The sequence below is a fragment of the Myotis nattereri genome (genome assembly GCF_964212035.1).
Source record: "Myotis nattereri genome assembly, chromosome: 3".
NCBI lineage: Eukaryota > Metazoa > Chordata > Mammalia > Chiroptera > Vespertilionidae > Myotis > Myotis nattereri.
In genome coordinates this window covers 88,747,125-88,765,204 of record NC_138077.1, presented here as the reverse complement: position 1 = coordinate 88,765,204, position 18,080 = coordinate 88,747,125, and positions in this window count along the sequence as shown.

The window sequence follows — 18,080 nt, the reverse complement described above, 5'->3', positions numbered from 1 at the left end:
TTCCCCTCTCCCCTCTCCCCTACTCCCCCTCCCTCTCCCATCTCCCCTCCATTCTCTCCCCTCTCCCTTATCCCCTTTCCCCTCTCCCCTGGCCCCTCTCTCCTTTCCCCTCTTCCCTCTTCCCTCTCCCCTCACCCCTGAGAAAAGGATGAAGGTAGATGACATTATTTCCAAGAGGCAATTCAGCTCGAGGGGGTTTATTATTCTATTTGTGGACTAAGAGTTGTCATGTACTAACTATATTTAGAATGTCCTTTCCCAAAAGACTTCATTAAATTTTAAGACAGGCTTGACAGGCATAGATGTTAGTAGAACCCCGGTTCTGGCTTCAATACCATATCCTTTTCAACAATATATAATAAGTTGCTTTCCACTGCAAGGAAACATACTACAGCCCTTCACAGTAGCCTTCCCACAGTGAAGGGGCAGCCGACACTTCCTGGAGAATAAGCACTACTCTGCAGTGGGCACAAGTTGCTGGCTCCATTCTATGGGAATTGGGAGTAGCTACAATCTCACTGTGTTTACAGCATAATGGGCTCTTTTAATTACATATCTCCAGGGTTTCCTTAGCTATGAGGAGACCCCACTCAAGTGTTCAATGAAGGAAACCCTCTTGATTCAAAGATTCAGGATATGTGGATTTGAATACCCACTGCATCCTGCCCCCCTGGTGCCACTCTAGTCCTCTGTGGCCTGCAGATGGCCCTGACAGCAAACAGTCTCCTTGTTCAAAAGGAGATTAGCAGGTGTTAAAGACCACTGGCTCCCAATCAAGGATTCCCCCTATGTAATCAGAAAAATGAATGAACATGGGAAAGTTATAGATACAAAGTAAGCAGCTGCTTGAAGCATTTTATGTAGAAAATTGATACTCATGGATTTTGAATGTGTAGAACCGCTTAGAAGCCTTCCTGTAAAGACAAGAGACTTCCTGCGATCTGAACACAAGACCACTTGCCAGATTCCTTTGTCCCCCTGAATTGAACTATTATACAATTTTACAGGCTTCCATTCATGCAAATATAAATTGGCAATGTGATAATAAGATGATTTTTATCCATTTTAGATATCTGAATATAATCTCTAAGTGTGGATAACCAAGCACTGCCCATCTCCCCCCAAAAAGCAAAGTTATTCCTGGCAGATGATTTGTATGGATATATTTTATTTGATACTGAATTATCTGAGGCTGTTTGGATGATTGTCTACAGTGATAATTTTCAGCCATACCCAAGTAAAATAAAATCATTTACACCTGGCATTAATTTTGTTTGTTTACTTTTAAACCATTATTAAGACATTTTTCCCCCTCAATATGTTTTTTACATGCATCACTGCGCACTAGAAGTCTTTAAGTAGAAGAATAACTGCCTTGACTTAAGAAAGAATGCAAATCTACTTTCAGAAAGTAGTAATTATTTGTAGTACTCAAATTAAATAATAAAGTGAATGGGGAAAATAGATTTTCAGAATCCCAATTGCCCCCCTGCCTCCCCCGCCAAGATGTATCAATATTCTTTATGACAATTTGTAAATTTTTTATTAATTTAAGAGGGAGGGGAGGAGGGAGGGAGGGAGAGAGAGAGAGAGAGAGAGAGAGAGAGAGAGAGAGAGAGAGAGAGAGAGAAACATTAATGATGAGAGAGTCATCAAATGGCTGCCTCCTGCACACCCCATATTGGAGATTGAGCCTGTAATCAAGCATGTGCCCTGTCAGGAAACCAATTGTGACCTCCTGGTTCATGGATCAACACTCAAACACTGAGCCACACCAGCTGGATTAATATTTTTCAAGTATTCTTTCACCTTGATGTTCTCTGGACCGTTTTTTCAGTATTTCTCTAGTGACAGTACCACAAACTAAGCTCATCCCTTTAGCCCACAAAACTTTCCATAATATCACCTATTGCCAGGTTTTAGACATTAGTCTTAATACATTTTCAGTATTATTCTTTTGCTCCTAGTGAAATCTGCTTCTTTGCTATCCATTCCACACATTATGGTTATATCCACAAAGAAATTTAAGAATGCCTATGGCATAGCTCAGAGGAAAATGTGTTCTAACTTATTTATTCATAAATGAAGGACTTAAACTCAACCCAGATACCTTTTCTTTCTCTCTAGCTTATGATGTTTGAGTCTAAGACCATATAAGGAAGATTCAGATAATCAGTAAGAAAGAATCAACCTGCTTTTGATATGCTTCTAGCAGATTTCATGATAGAATGTCTTCAAAGAGCTGACTAACTCTCACATACCTAGTGCCTCCTGGAGAATTGCAAGGTAGGAACTCAGCTGGCTTGTTAAGACAGTTAAAGTGGGTGCAGTATACTTTTTGTAAACTATATAGATAAAAACAAATTATATTTTAAAATAACTTTAAAACCATTTTAAAGACTAATATATGATAAAATTTCCTATGACAAAATACATTTTGCTTTGGTTGTCACTCATTTTTTGATTATGCAAATTTCCTTAAAGAATATGTACAACATTTCTTTATTTTCAATAAAAAGGGTCTTTTTTCTTGACGCAATACATAGTAGATACCAGGCATTACTTTGTATGAGGGAATTTGATTTAACCGTCATATTAAGTGCCAATGTCATGATTAAATGGATTGATCTAACTCCAAAATTTGTGCTCTTTAAATGCACTTTATTAATGTTATAAACCTTGATCAAACATAAATGATTTAACGATGTCAACAGATAGAGTTGGTTACAAGCCTGTTGAGCAGTAATGTTTTGTACTTTAGAAACCAACTTCTACTTCTTCGTCTTCATTCTTTGAGGGGAGAAATGTCATAGTTTCCCAAAATGCAGTGTCATCTGTGGTGATTCAAGAAAGGACTTTTGAAATGCAAGTGTCCCCTAAATTAACTAAGCATCTCCCATGCATATTGTTTCTTCTGTTCCTAAAGACATTCTATATGACTTATTCTCCTAGGCTCATTTATAACTATCACCTGCTAATATGTTAGAAACTTTTAAAATAATGTATTAAATAATTCCATTGTAAACATCCTACTCTTTTAAATAGAACTTACCAATGTAAAGCCATTTTGTAGTTTTAGTTAATGTTCATAATTGTCAAGTGTATAATTATCGGTTTTATAAGACAAGGAATGACATTTTATAGTTACCAAAGTGCACATACCAAAATTCAATTTTCAGGAAAAGGGCTCTATAAATTATGTTAGTTGCTGTTGATATTGCATCAATTGGTAAATTTTACTTTTCTGAAAAGTAGTGTTTAGGAAGATTACATAATTCAACATGATGACTGTCATCTTTAAAAAAGCATGTGCCTGTGTGTGTGTATATGTGTGTTTATACACACATATATAGCTCCTCTTGGTGTTTCTCTAGACAACTTTTGATGACTATATATAAAAGACATTGGAAACACATTTTACCCTACATATGATTAGATTAGAAAGCCTGCCTAGAATATGCTCAATTTGGATTTTAAACAATTTTCTTCATTGCATTTAATAGAAAAACATGAATAATGAAACATTTAGAAAATCAAGAGCTGAAATGAGTCACTAATAAATAAATCCTATTGATCACAATGTCTATAGTCAAAATTGTGTTCCTGTCTTATTCAAAGAGAAAAGAAATACATGGTTAGTAAAAACACTAGGAGATGTCAGTCAATGGTGATGTCTCCTAGATTCCTGGCTTTTTATGTTCATCTGTGCTGTTAAGCCTTTTTTATAGCTACTAGACTGACATTTTAAACATTTCAATAAAACTAATAAAATGACAAGAGCTCATTCTATCATGTAGTTGTGCTGCTTTTCAGTATACTTAATTCTCCTTTTTCTTATAATGATTCAATGAACTCATAATAGTTTGCTGTTCTTTAACTGTAATATAAATAATATGTACTTCTATATTTCTGTAATATAGACCCTCTATATTTCTATTTGGAACAAAAGTTAGATGAGATAATGCATTTTTAGAAGTCTGAAAATAAAAATCATGCTCCTTAATAAATAGAATGATGCAATCACTTTTAATGCCTGTGTCTTAGATAGTTTGGCCTCTGTAACAAATTATCATAGACTGTATGGCTTAAACAACAAATATTTATTTTTCACAGTTCTGGTCACTGGAAAGTATAAGATCAAGGTGCTGGCAGATACAGTGTCTGATGAGGCCCCACTTCCTGGCTTACAGATGGCCATCTGACTGAATCTTCACATGGCAGAGAAAAGAAAGAGAGAGAGAATGAGCTGACTCATAACTCTTTTATAAAGGCATTGATTCCTTTCATGAGGGCCCCATATTCATAACCTAATTATCTCCCAAATCTAATATCATAAGATGAGGGTGGGGCTACATATAAATTTTGTAGGCAACACATTCAGTCCATAATAAATTGTAATAAATATAATTTAAATTAGAATCATGTAATATTGAAAAGTTTAAGCTTTCTAATTTACACCTGGACCTAGATTTATAATTTACTCTCTTGGCCTTGGGCAAGGTATTTAACCTCTCTGTGATTTAGTTTCTTCTCTGCAAAAGAGATAAGAATGAAATGAGTTAATATGAATTAAACTGTTAGAGAAATTATTTTGAAAAATAAGAGCACGCAATATATACTTGTTATTATTACTTACTTATTATTTCTACTGTTTTCTTGAAGGAAAACCAGGGGAAAATTATTGAAGCCATTGATTTTAGTTCATATTTTAGCTAGCTATCTTGATAAAGATTCTGTCAAAATTTTTATCAAATATTTTCTGTAACCTGAGTCCATAGTTGTTAATTGGACAAGTCGTAAACTGGAATTGGATATTTGAAAGTGAATTATGTAGGTTCCTCTGCATGCACGTTATATATGCATTGTTAAGTCATGTTATGTGTCATTCTAAATACATGAATTCCACATCCTGATCAGATCATTTTTAATGTTCTGATCTTTAACATAAGGAAGTATCAATGTGTCAAATGTGACTGCTGAACAGAGCAGACTGAGGTATGCCAGGACCAGAGTAGAAAAAGACATATAAATACAAAAGATATGGCCTATGTATAAAATCAGTATAAAGAAAATGGATGAATGTGAATGTCATTAAAAAAAGTACAGGCTGCATCAAGGACTCAGAATTGTATTCCATATAGAGGCAGGAAAAATAGTAACTAATGAGCTATATCATGTTATATTGGTATGAAAATTTAAAAAAGGATAAACATCAACAAAAGCAATATTACCTAGAGTTACATAAGTATATATTTCAGAGAGGAAGAGAGAGAGAGAGAGATAGAAACATCAATGAGAGAGAATCATTGATTGCCTGCTTCCTGCAAACCTCCTAGTGGGGACCAAACCTGTGCATGTGCCCTGACCAGCAATCGAACCCTGACCTCTTGGTTCATAGGTTGATGTTCAACCACTGAGCCACACCTTACCTATAGTTTTTTTTTTTTTCACTATGACTTAGTCACTGTGCTAAGTTAGTTAGGTGCAATATCTAAATTTATCTTTTCTGTAAGCCTATGAAGTAGTTATTTTATAGATTATGAAACCCAGATTCAGAAAGGATAAGTGCTAAAAGTGAGATCAAAATCCAAGTTAAATACAAGTAACAAACTATCCTATCTAATAAAAGAGAAACATGGTAATTAGCTATAAATTCGCTACCCTTCCCATTGGCTAATCAGGGCTATATGCAAATTAACTTCCAACCAAGATGGCGGCCAGCAGCCAGGCAGCTGATGCGAACAGGGAGGCTTGCTTGCTCCAGTGATGGAGGAAGCCAGGTTCCCCGCCTGCTGCTGCTGGGCTCTGAGCTGCTCTCTAAGAAACATTGTTATAAATATAGAAGCTAAACAAAACCCCAGAAACCTGCTTTCAGTCAGCCGGGATCTCAGAGCTGGAGTCGCAACAAAGTTTCAAATACAGAAGGTAAACAAAGCCAGAAACCTGCTTTCAGCAGCCAAGGTCTCACAGCTAAAGCCAGCTCTCAGCTCCAGTGACAGCCATAGAAGGTTAATAAATCCAAGAATAAAAAAAAGGAAAAAAGGAGAGGTTGGGAGCTTCAGTCACCCGCCAGCCTGAAAACGGCCCACAGCCCCTCACCCAGACTGTCCAGGTACCCCAGTGGGGACCCCCACCCTGAAGGAGGTGTGACCAGCTGCAAACAGCCATCATCCCCTCACCCAGGCTGGCCAGGCACCCCAGTGGGGACCCTCACCCTGATGCAGGACACCCTTCAGGGCAAACCAGCCGGCCCCCACCCTTGCACCAGGCCTATATCCTATATAGTAAAAGGGTAATATGCCTCCCAGCACCGGGATCAGCAGAGCAGCGAGGCCTCCCAGCGCCGGGATCAGGGGAGCAGCAAGGCCTCCTGGCCCCTGGAGCAGCATGACAGGGGGCAACGCCCAAACCCCCTGATCCCCTGCAGCTCTGTGTGTGACAGGGGGCAGGGCCACAACCTCCCTATCCGCCCTGCTCTGTTTGTGAAAGAGGAAGGCTCCCCAACCCCCTGATCGGCCCTGCTCTATGCCTGATAGGGGGGGAGTTCCCCAACTCCCCCATGGGCCCTGCTCTGTATGTGATGGGGTGGAGTGCCCCAACCCCCTAATCGGCCCTGCTAGGTGGGTGACAGGGGGCGGTGCCCCAACCTCCCCATCGACCCTGCCTTGAGTGTGACGGGGGCGGCACCCCAACCCCCCAATCAGCCCTACCTTGAGCATGACTGAGGGTGTCATCACAACCTCCTGATGGGCCCTGCTCTGTTCATGACAGCGTGGAGCTCCCCAACCCCCTGATCTGTGCGTGACAGGGGGCAGTGCCCCAACCCCCTGATCCGCTGGCTCTGTATGTGACAGGGGTGGCACCACATCCCCCTGATCCGCCCTGTTCAGTCCGTGACAGGGGTGGCGCCGCAACCTCCCCATCGACCCTGCCTTGAGTGTGACAGGGGGCGGCGCCCCAACCCCCCAATCGGCCCTACCCTGAGTGTGACTGAGGGTGCATCGCAACCTCCTGATCTGCCCTGCTCTGTGCATGGCAGGTGGCAGCACCCCAACTCCCCAATCGGCCCTGCTCTGAGCCCGACCAGGGGCTGCACGTAGGGATTGGGCCCGCCCTCTGCCACACGGGAGCAGGCCTAAGCCAGCAGGTTGTTATCTCCCGTGGGGTCCCAGACTATGAGAGGGCACAAGTGGGGCTGAGGGATATCCCCCGCCAGTGCACAAATTTTTGTGCACCGGGCCTCTAGTCTATAATAATCTATAACAGGGGTGGGCAAACTTTTTGACTCGAGGGCCACAATGGTTTCTTAAACTGGACCGGAGGGCCGGAACAAAAGCATGGATGGAGTGTTTGTGTGAACTAATATAAATTCAAGGTAAACATCATTACATAAAAGGGTATGGTCTTTTTTTTTTTTTTTTTTAGTTTTATTCATTTCAAACGGGCCAGATCCAGCCCGCGGGCCATAGTTTGCCCACCGCTGATCTATAATAATCAAAGCATAATATGCTAATTAGACTGGACAGCTGAATGACCTTCCAGGCGTCCAGACATCCTTCCATGTGAAGCCACTGTGGCGGGGGCCGAGTCATAGGCGGTTAGGGGCAATAAGGCAGGCAGGCGAGCAGTTAGGAGCCAGTGGTCCCAGATTGCGAATGGGTGCAGGCCAGGCTGAAGGACCTCTGCCCCCACCCCCGTGCACAAATTTTGTGCAACGGGCCTCTAGTCTCAGATAAAAAGGATTACATGAGAAGGAAAAATGAATGTCTAATTGGACATGTCAATTTTCAATAATGCGGACTAGCAGATGGAACACATGGGAAAGTCAATCATCAGGAAAAATCAGTAACTGGAAGATCAAATATATGTCAATAAGAGTATTAGTTTCCTTTTGCTGTTAAAATAAATTAATATGAATGTAGTGGCTTAAACCAGCACTAATTTATTATCTAAATTTCTGGATGTCAGATGTCTGAAATAGATCTCGCCTATCTAAAGTCAAATATCTGGAATCTCTCAGAGGAAATTTATTTTTTGCCTTTTCTAGCTTCTACACATTGGCTGCATTTTTGGGGTCATGACACCCTTCCATCCTCAGAGATATCATTGGCCAGTTCAGTCTCATATCTCATCATCCTTAATACTAACTCTTCTCTTGCCTTCTTCCACATTTAAGGATGCTGTGATCACATTTAATTCTGAAAATGCATGATAATATGCCTATTTTTAGGTCACTGGACCTGCAAACTTGATTCATTTGCTTAATTCCTCTTTCTTTGTAATATACAATATAGTCACTGATTCCAGTGATTAATACGGACATATCTTTGAGAAGCCATTAACCTGACTACCATGGTGAGGAAGACACAAAACACCCTAGGGGTTGTCAGGGCCCAGGCACCAGGAAATATTGGTTGGAATTCAGCAAATTAAAACCAGGTCACTCACACCTACCTGGTTTTGCTCAGTGGTTGGAGCACTGCGGACTGAAGGGTCACAGGTTCAATTCCAGTGAAGGGCACATATCTTGTTTGCAGGCTCAATCCCCATCTCAGTCTAGGTGAGTGCTGGAGGCAACCAACTGATGTGTATCTCTCACATCAATGTTTCTCTTCCTCCCTTCCATTGTGTCTAAAAATCAATGGAAAAAATACATCCTTGGGTGAGAATTAACAAAAAAATAAAAACATATCACCCAGGCCAATATAGGCTACTCCAAGGGTGCCTCAATATTCCTCCGGGGTAAATTACTGGGAAAAAAAATTACAGCTTTGTTTGAGAACCTAAAGAAAGATTTGCAAACCAGAAGTTTGCAAAGTGTTGATTCTGATTAACACTTTAGGTTTCTGGCTTCTCTGTTTAACTAGCAGATGTGTGTCTTCATTCCTGTAGTCCTCTTAATCAGCTAGAGATAAAATGGCTGCCTCCTTTGATGAGGCATGTACTTCCTCTGAGTTCCTACCACTCCTGAAATAGTGGTTTTATGTCAATTGTTATTTATGAGCTCTCTTCACAGTTATATTTTATACAGTTAATATATATATATATATATATATATATATATATATATATATATATATAATCTTCAAGAGAAATAAAGGGTGGATCAAGAAGGTCAAGCATCTCAAGAACAATATTAGAGTGTGTTTCTCTAATAATAATAGTGAATAATAAGAAAAGAAAGCATATTGTACAGCCAACTGCTTCATTCAGTTACCGGACCTGTTTGTCCCCCACAGAGGATTGATTTATGACCCCAGATCTCTGTCTGTTGGATAGATGTGCCGCCTGGAGAGTTGTGATAAAGATAGTGTGGCACACTGGGCCTGGCTATGCTCCAGCTTTTCCAACTTGGGAGCAGTTTTATGAGAATAGCCATGAAGTGATTTTAGGTAGAAATTTTACCAAGAAAAATAGAATTGAATGTTTTTTTTAAGTCAAATATAGTGAATCATGCTATATTTATTTATTGAAAGTCTTTAATACTTTTAAAAAAAATTTAAATTGTTTCATGAGATAAAAGTGATGTTTGAGTCAAAAAATAGACTCTAAATTTGGATATATAGTGAAGGAAAATATTTAATGAGTAAACTTAAAAGTTGATATTAATTAAAAGTGAAATCAATTTTAAAAATCAAGAAATAAAGACCAGAAGTTAAAAGAAATAATAAACTAGATTAAAAAATTAATTCAATAAAAATAATCCAAATCAAGAAATCATACTAATTACTGTCAGGCATGTAGCTTGACATAATATCCCTCTATTCAATTTGTAAAAATCTATGCATTCATTAATGATTTACTTAGCACTCTAGAGATATATAAATTAATAAGAAACAATTTCTAAGCTTAAATGTTTTATAATCAAATAGAGACCACATACATTCTACTTTGTTATAAAACAATTTACTCACTTTGAAGTCTCATAAAATTCAAATTATATCATCCTGTGAGGTTTTAAGAAATACTTTTATTTCATCTTCATTCTTGAATGATTGATAGAATTTCATAGTGTAGATTGACACAATATTTTCCTGTTTACAAGATAATATTGTATTTTCCTTTGTTATTTGTTTTTGTTGAAGTCTTCCTTAAGTCAAACCCTCAAACCCTTCTTAAAAAAATCTTTTTGCTAATGTTATATTTATAAGTACTCTTTAATTTTTGAAGTTCTTTCTTTTGTGACTAGGTATAGACTGGTTCTTATTTAAACTTTTTGGAGCAAGTTGTGCTACTCACATCTTAAGTCTGGCTTCTTTGTTCAAAAGTTTAAAATTAGGAGTAATTTTCTCTTTAAATATTAACTCCCCCTCCCTTTTCCTGTGCCTGGAAGTTCTGATAAACATGTAGTTGACACTTTTTCTTCTTTTTTCATTATATTTTTAAACTTTCTTTAACATTCTCCACAACTATATCTCCCTGTATTTCATTCTGGGTGATATGGTCATTGAGGACACTAGTTTATTTTTCACTGTAATTAAATCACTGGTTTTTTAATTACAATGAAAACATTGTGTCTAAATTATAATTTACCTTACTGCTTAGTTGTTTTTCAAAGCTACTTGTTCTTATTTCATGTTCTTTTATCTTTTGCATATATCTTATTTTATCTCTTGAATTATCTAAACATATCTATGTTGCAGTGTTTTTTAAATGATTTTATCATTTCTAGTTTTATGGCAGCAAATCTTAATTTTTCTCTTACATTAGCCATGTCTCCTTCCATGATTTTGTTTATTTGTTTGGTTTTTGCTGTCTTTTTTCTCCCCTAAATTATATTGTCAGTTCTTCTTCAATGGGAATTGTGTGTGTGTGTGTGTGTGTGTGTGTGTGTGTGTGCGCGCGCGCGCGCGCGCGCGCACGCTGTTATCCCTGATTGTGAAAGGTTTTGGACAGACGATTTTGTTCATTTCTTCAAGATCCCTAGGATGTATATGGTTTTGTTTCATATTAACTTCTTGGCTTGGGATCCTGCACCATACTGTAGTATTAATTTATAACCTGTAATTCTGCCTAACACAGGACTAGACTTCAGTTTCTCAACAGTGATTTATTTCCCCCGTACTTGGCTATGACAGAAGCCAAATGTCTTTGTGCACCTGGCCTATAGGCAGAGCCATTTTCATTGGTAGGATAACTCCTCGGAGTGTAATTGTAAGATCTGGCAACCACTTGCCAAGCTGAGGACACATGCCATCCTGGGCCAGATCCAACAGGGTTTAGACTCAAGTACAAGTTCCATTCACCTCCCTTGCATCAGAACTTCTCTGATATAGACTTCATTATTTGCATTCAAAACTGTGTATTTCCATTAATTGTCTCTGAAAAAAAAATGTATTTAAAATTTTTTCATAAACTACTGTTTCTATATGTTCATAAATAAGTCACTTTATAGCAGATACTAGCACCTTGTTGCTGAATCTTTTGATCTTGTCTTTTTAAAAATTAATTTATATAATTTTGAGCTTTCAATAGGTTAAATGCTACAACTTTTAAAAGTTAACGTAACTCAAGAAAAATAATAGTTGTTTACTTAAAGTCTTGATATATGAAGGATTAACTATATTTTGATGTCCCTGGAGGCAAATATACAAAAAACAACAACAAACAAACAAACAACAAAACTTCTTTATACCAACCAAGTTGATATTGTGAAGCTTGCTTTTCGGTTCCTAGAAAAATGAAGTACTGTACACATTAATAGTTAATGATGTTGACATATGTTACTGGCAACACTCAGGTAAATTAGGCATCAGAATATCCAGTTTACTGACAACAAGGAGAAATGTAAACTCTAACTCTTACTCCTTAAAAAAGAAAATATAAATATATGCATATCTACATGTAGGCCTGAAAGAGATACAATGGAATTGCCTTAAATTTGCATTAATTTGTGGGGGCTTCAGAAATGTTGCATTTGATATTAAGATTATTACAACTTTTCCCCCCAGATTTAGTCTCATCCGAGAACTTTCCTTCCATTTCACACTCTATCCAATCTTTAATAAAGTGGTGCTCACTTAGAAGTAACGACATCTATCATGTAATTGAACTCAGCTCCTCATAAAGTATAAGATGATTTAAGTCACGTGTACTGACAGTTAATTGTAATATTTTTAAATGAGTGCTCTTTCTCTTCTTCTCTCTACTTTCCCACAGGTTTAGACAAGATTAAAGCCTAAAAAAAAGAAAAAATCACTCAGCAAGCTAATTGGAAGAACTATAAAGTAAACCGAATCCAAAATTCTTATTAAGTTAAAACTAGTCAAATCTCTCCATCTGGAGAAGATATTAAAGGCTAAATAGAAGGATCTTGAAGGGCTCTTGATGTCAAATGCCCTCAAGACCAAGGCTGTATCCTTGTATGCAGAAATGAATGTAAGACTGTTACAAAAGATTTTTTGTCATATAAGAAAACCATCTACTGATATATCACTTGACACACTTTTTATATAATACAAAATGCTTTTTGATGCCAAGAAAGGTTCAAAGTAAATTAAAAAGCTATATTCTTCTCAAATCTGGAGAAAGAATTAGATAGTCAGTTTAAAAAAGACTGAGATAACTGCATAGATACAAATAGTTACTTGGATTTCTTAAATTTTCAATCTAGTCACATGGTTTTACACATATACTGATTAAATTTCACAGATTTTTTTTGTTTTATTTATATAGAAAAACCTCCATTGAAAAGAATGCTATAGATTTCTAAGTAGAGTAGTCAAATAATTATTTGTATATTATTCCTGATAATTTTTACTATACATCTATTATTTTAAAGATATCTGAAATTTATAATATATATATTTAAAATAGAGGCCTGGTGCATGAATTCGTGCACAAGTGGGGTCCCTCAGCCTGGCTGGTGATCAGGGCCAATCAGGGCTGGCCAGCCATGGGAGGTTGGCTGTGGGAGTGCACTGACCACTAAGGGTCAGCTCCTGCATTGAGCATCTATCCCCTGGTGGTCAGTCAACCAGTCATTTGATCATTTGGTTGCGTAGGCTTTTATATATATACTAGAGGCCCGGTGCACAAAAATTTGTGCACTTGGGGAGGAGAGGGGCTCCCTCAGCCCAGCCTGTGCCCTCTTGCAGTCTGGGACCCCTCAGGGGATGACCACCTGCTGGCTTAGGCCTGCTTCCCGGGGGATTGGGACTAAGATGGCAATCAGACATCCCTCTGGCAGCTCGGAAGCCCTTGGGGGATGTCCACTTGCCAACAGGGAGCAGGCCTAAACTTCAGTTGGACATCCTTAGCACTGCTGAGGAGGCAGGAGAGGCTCCCGCCACCACTGCTGTACTGGCAGCCATCAGCCTGGCTTGTGGCTGAGCAGAGCTCCTCCCATGTGAAAGCGCCCTGACCACCAGAAGGCAGCTCCTGCATTGAGCGTCTACCACCTGGTGGTCAATGTGTGTCATAGTGACCAGGCATTCCCAGTCCTTCTGCTGTTAGGGTCAGTTTGCATATTACCCTTTTACTATATAGGATAGAGGCCTGGTGCACGGGTGGGGGCCAGCTGGTTTGCCCTGAAGGGTGTCCCGGATCAGGGTGGAGGTCCCACTGGGTTGCCTGGCCAGCCTGGATGAGGGGATGATGGCTGTTTGCAGCTGGTCACACCCCCTTCAGGATGGGAGTCCCCACTGGGGTGCCTGTCCAGTCTGGGTAAGGGGCTGAGGGCCGTTTTCAGGCTGGCGGGTGACTGAAGCTCCCAGCCTCTCCTTTTTTTCTTTTTTCTTTTTTATTCTGGGATTTATTTACTTTCTATGGCTGTCACTGGAACTGAGAGCCGGCTTTATCTCTGAGGCCGGCTCCAGCTTGAGGCCTCAGCTGCTGAAAGCAGGTATCTGGGCTTTGTTTAGCTCTATAATTGAAACACTGTTGCCATCACTGCCGCTCTAAGTTCCAAGGCTGGCTGGCTGAAAGCAGCTATCTGGAGCTTGTTTAGCTTCTATAATTACAACATTATTTCTTAGACTGCAGCTCAGAGGCCGGCAGCGGCAGGCGGGGAACCTTGGCTTCCTCCGTCACTGGAGCAAGCAAGCCTCCTGTTCGCTTCAGCTGCCTGGCTGCCAGCCGCCATCTTGGTTGGCAGTTAATTTGCATATCACCCTGATTAGCCAATGGGGAGCATTCGGGTGTATGGTCAATGTGCATGTTTCTCTTTTATTAGATAGGATAGACTATGGCATCTTATGCATACATATAAGCTTACTAATTATGAAACTTGAACAGGTCATGTCTTAGTTGAGTCTTGTATTTTTGTATATAGTAAATAAAAAAGGCAATACCTGCATCAAAGTATTACTGTAAAAATAAAAATGAGATGATGTATGGAGTAATGCTTTGTAATTTGTAAAACTCATAAAATATTAGGCCTTAGAAATGCCTCTAAGAAGGCAAACTTCAGTTTTTCCCTCCCTATGCCTCACCTAGTATGCTCTTTAGTATACGTTTGTCCTCAGATATACTCAGATCTCTCCTGCTTTCTAAAATACACATAAACACACAGGTTTTAAAATACCTTCCATTTAACATAATTGTATCACTAGTTTTTACCCTTATTTGTCATTTCCTACTCTCTGCTTTCTCTTTTTGCTGAGTTATACCCAATTACTTTTCTTTTACACACAGAATTAGATAACTGATTTCCTAACTTCTGCTTCATGTGTAATGAATATGTTTGGCCTTTAAAATTTGGTGTTACCTCTGATATTCAAACAGGATAGTAATTGCTGAATTCTTACTCATGATTTCTCATATATTCATGGGTTTGTTCAATAAATATCTGCTGTTAGACATCAGTAATCAGAAATGAAAGCCAAGTTCCTACTCTAAAAAGTACTAAAAAGTTAGAAATGAGGTGGAGGAGTAAACAATCAATTACAAGGTGGTGGTTCCTATGACGGGGTATAGAGAGGAGTGATTACATTGAACAGGAACTTCACCAGACAGGAGATGGAAAAGGGCCAGTCTTCACTGAAAGGAAGAGATTGTTAAACACAGACTTGAAGGAAAGTAGAATTTTGATAAACAACAGGGAGAAATGGAGTTTTACACAAAGGAACAAATAGTTCTAGGAAAGCATGAAAAAGCAAAGTGAGTTTCTACAAGACATTCTACATGGTTGGAGTTCAGGGAGCAGATTGGAAATCTGAGCAATATGATTAGAGAACTAGTCAGGAGTCGGATCAGGATGAAGCTGATAGACACTAGAGAGAATATGTTGTATATAGTATCCTTAAACAAAGTTAAACAAAGGAATGACCACATACAAATACAAATTTTAATCTATAAAGTAATCACTTTAGCTATAAAGCATAAACATTGGATGGAGGGGGAACAAAATTAAAAATGGGAGCAAAAGTTTTTAGAATAAATCTGGCAAGAAATGACAAAGGCATAACTAAGGCAATGGACTTAGAGACTGCACCCTGTGTTGGTGTCATGAGGGAGACTCTATTTTGCATGCCTGGATTGCTGCTGGTGCCCTGAACAAAACTGGAATATAAGAGAAAAGAGATTTGTGATAGATATACTATATTCATTAGAATTTTTTGTGGACAGTGACAGAAATCTGCATAGCAATGATTTAAATAAGAAAAGAGGCTGGCTCATATTAAAGTCTAATTATACTAGGATATCCCTCGTTGGCTAGGTTTTTTACAGGGTCAGAGACTAAGGCTCCTTCGATCTTGCTGACCTGCTTGTATGGTCTCAGTTTCAACATCCATCTCATGATCTAGTATATTTTATCTAGCTACAGGTCCAGCTATAAAATATGCATTCCTGCTCTCTGGAAGAAAAAAAAATAAGGAAGGATAAGACTTGCCTATGCTGTTTAAAGACATTCCCAGGAAATTGCACACAATTCCTGCTTCTATCCAATTGGCCAAATACTTAGTCACAGGCCACAAGACAGACTGAGGAAAGTAGACTTTATTCTTGTTGGTTACATATCCATAAATATTTTGACTATTTATTAATGAAGAAACTGGACAATGAGCTACCTTTGCCCAGGTAATAAATTCACTGGAGTTTGACATCTTATGGAAGTGCAGCACAAGATTTCATGAAGTGTATTGCACATGCAGATCCAGAGATCAGAGAGAAATCTGGGATGAAGAAAACATATATGAGGAGGTTGAACGGACAATTGTTAAAGAGATTGTGCAGAATAAGTGGGTGAGGAGTGTTGATAAAACTGGACCAAATTCTTTGGATATCTCAATCAATTTCTGGGTCTCTTTTCTCTGCTGCTCCTCTTAGTTTAGTTTGTTGTTTGTGGGGTTTTTCCTCTGTTAAATCATATTTTGCTTGTTGAGAGGGGTTGTCCTAGAAGTTTCAGTGCTTGACTCTCTAATATCTTACAATCACATTCATTCTGACAGTATGTATTTTCAAGTGGATTTAACTACCACAAAATGCAGATGACTCTCTGATTTCTATCCCCATTTCTATGATCCTCTCTTCAGAAGGTCTGTAACATCTGCCTAGGATATTTCTATTCAGATCCCTCATCTGCAACTGAAATTTAATATGCCTTTTTAAAAATCTTCATTTCTGTCTCAGCAAATGATACCATTCCTCTAAACTAGTTGTAGATCCATGAACAATTCTTGATTATCTTTGTGCTTCAAGTAATTGTAATATTATCTAAGCTGTTAATTTTCTTTCCTACTATACAGGTTAAAAATCCCTGTGGAAAGTGTTATAATTAATTTCTTTCTAATCTTCAATGTATGGAATATATAGCATATTACTCAAAATAAATACTGATGACTATAAAATAAAATAACAAGCATGAATGCTAAGTGGTACCAAATTAGTACTATTTGGCAAATGTACATTTGGAATCACTGGACTTTAATAGTAGAAATAAAATACCAGAGACCCGGTGCACTAATTCATGCATGGGTAGGGTCACTCAGCCTGGCCAGCGATTGGGGCTGATCTGGGACATCTCGCCCAATCCCAATCAGGGCAGGCTGGCAGAGGGAGGGACCGAGGGAGATTGGCCAGCTGCAGGAGGTTGGCTGTGGGAATGCACTGACCACCTGCATTGAGCGTCTGCCCCCCGGTGGTAAGTCACGTCATAGCAACAGGTCAACCAATCATTCAGTCATTCGGTCACTTAGGCTTTTATATATATATAGACTAGAGGCCCAGTGCACAAAAATGTGTGCACTCGGGGGCGGAGGAGGGGTCCCTCAGCCTGTCTTGTGCCCTCTCGCAGTCTGGGACCCCTCGGGAGATAACGACCTGCTGGCTTAGGCCTGCTTCCAGGTGGCAGAGGGCAGGCCCAATCCCTAGGTGCAGCCCCTGGTCAGGCTCAGAACAGGGCCGATTGGGGAGCTGGGGCGCCTACCCCGTCATGCACAGAGCAGGGCGGATTGGGAGGTTGTGATGCCAAACTCAGTCACGCTCAGGGTAGAGCCGATTGGGGGGTTGGGGCACCGCTCCCTGTCACACTCAAGGCAGGGTCGATGGGGAGGTTGTGGTGCCACCCCCTGTCATGCACAGAGCAGGGTCCATCAGGGGGATTGGGGCACCGTACCCTGTCATGCACAGAGCAGGGCCAATCAGGGGGTTGGGGAGCTCCCCCCTGTCACGCACAGAGTAGGGCCGATAGGGGAGTTGGGGCACTGCCCCCTGTCACCCACAGAGCAGGGCCAATCAGGGGGTTGGGGCACTGCCACTGTCACACTCAGGGCAGGGCCAATGAGGAGGTTATGGCTCTACCCCATCACACACAGAGTAGGGCCCATGGGGTGGGGAATAGGGCGCAGCCCTCTATCACCCACAGAGCAGGGCTGATCAGGGGATTGGGGCACCGCCACTCTCACACTCAAGGCAGGGCCGATAGGGAGATTATGGCTCTACCCCATCACACACAGAGCAGGGCCGATCAGGGGGTCGGGGCGCTGCCCCCTGTCACACACAGAGCAGGGCCGATCAGGGGGTTGGGGAGATCCCCCTATCAGGCACAGAGCAGGGCTTATCAGGGGGTTGGGGCATCTTCCCCTGTCACAAACAGAGCAGGGTGGATAGGGATGTTGTGGCCCCACCCCCTGTCACAC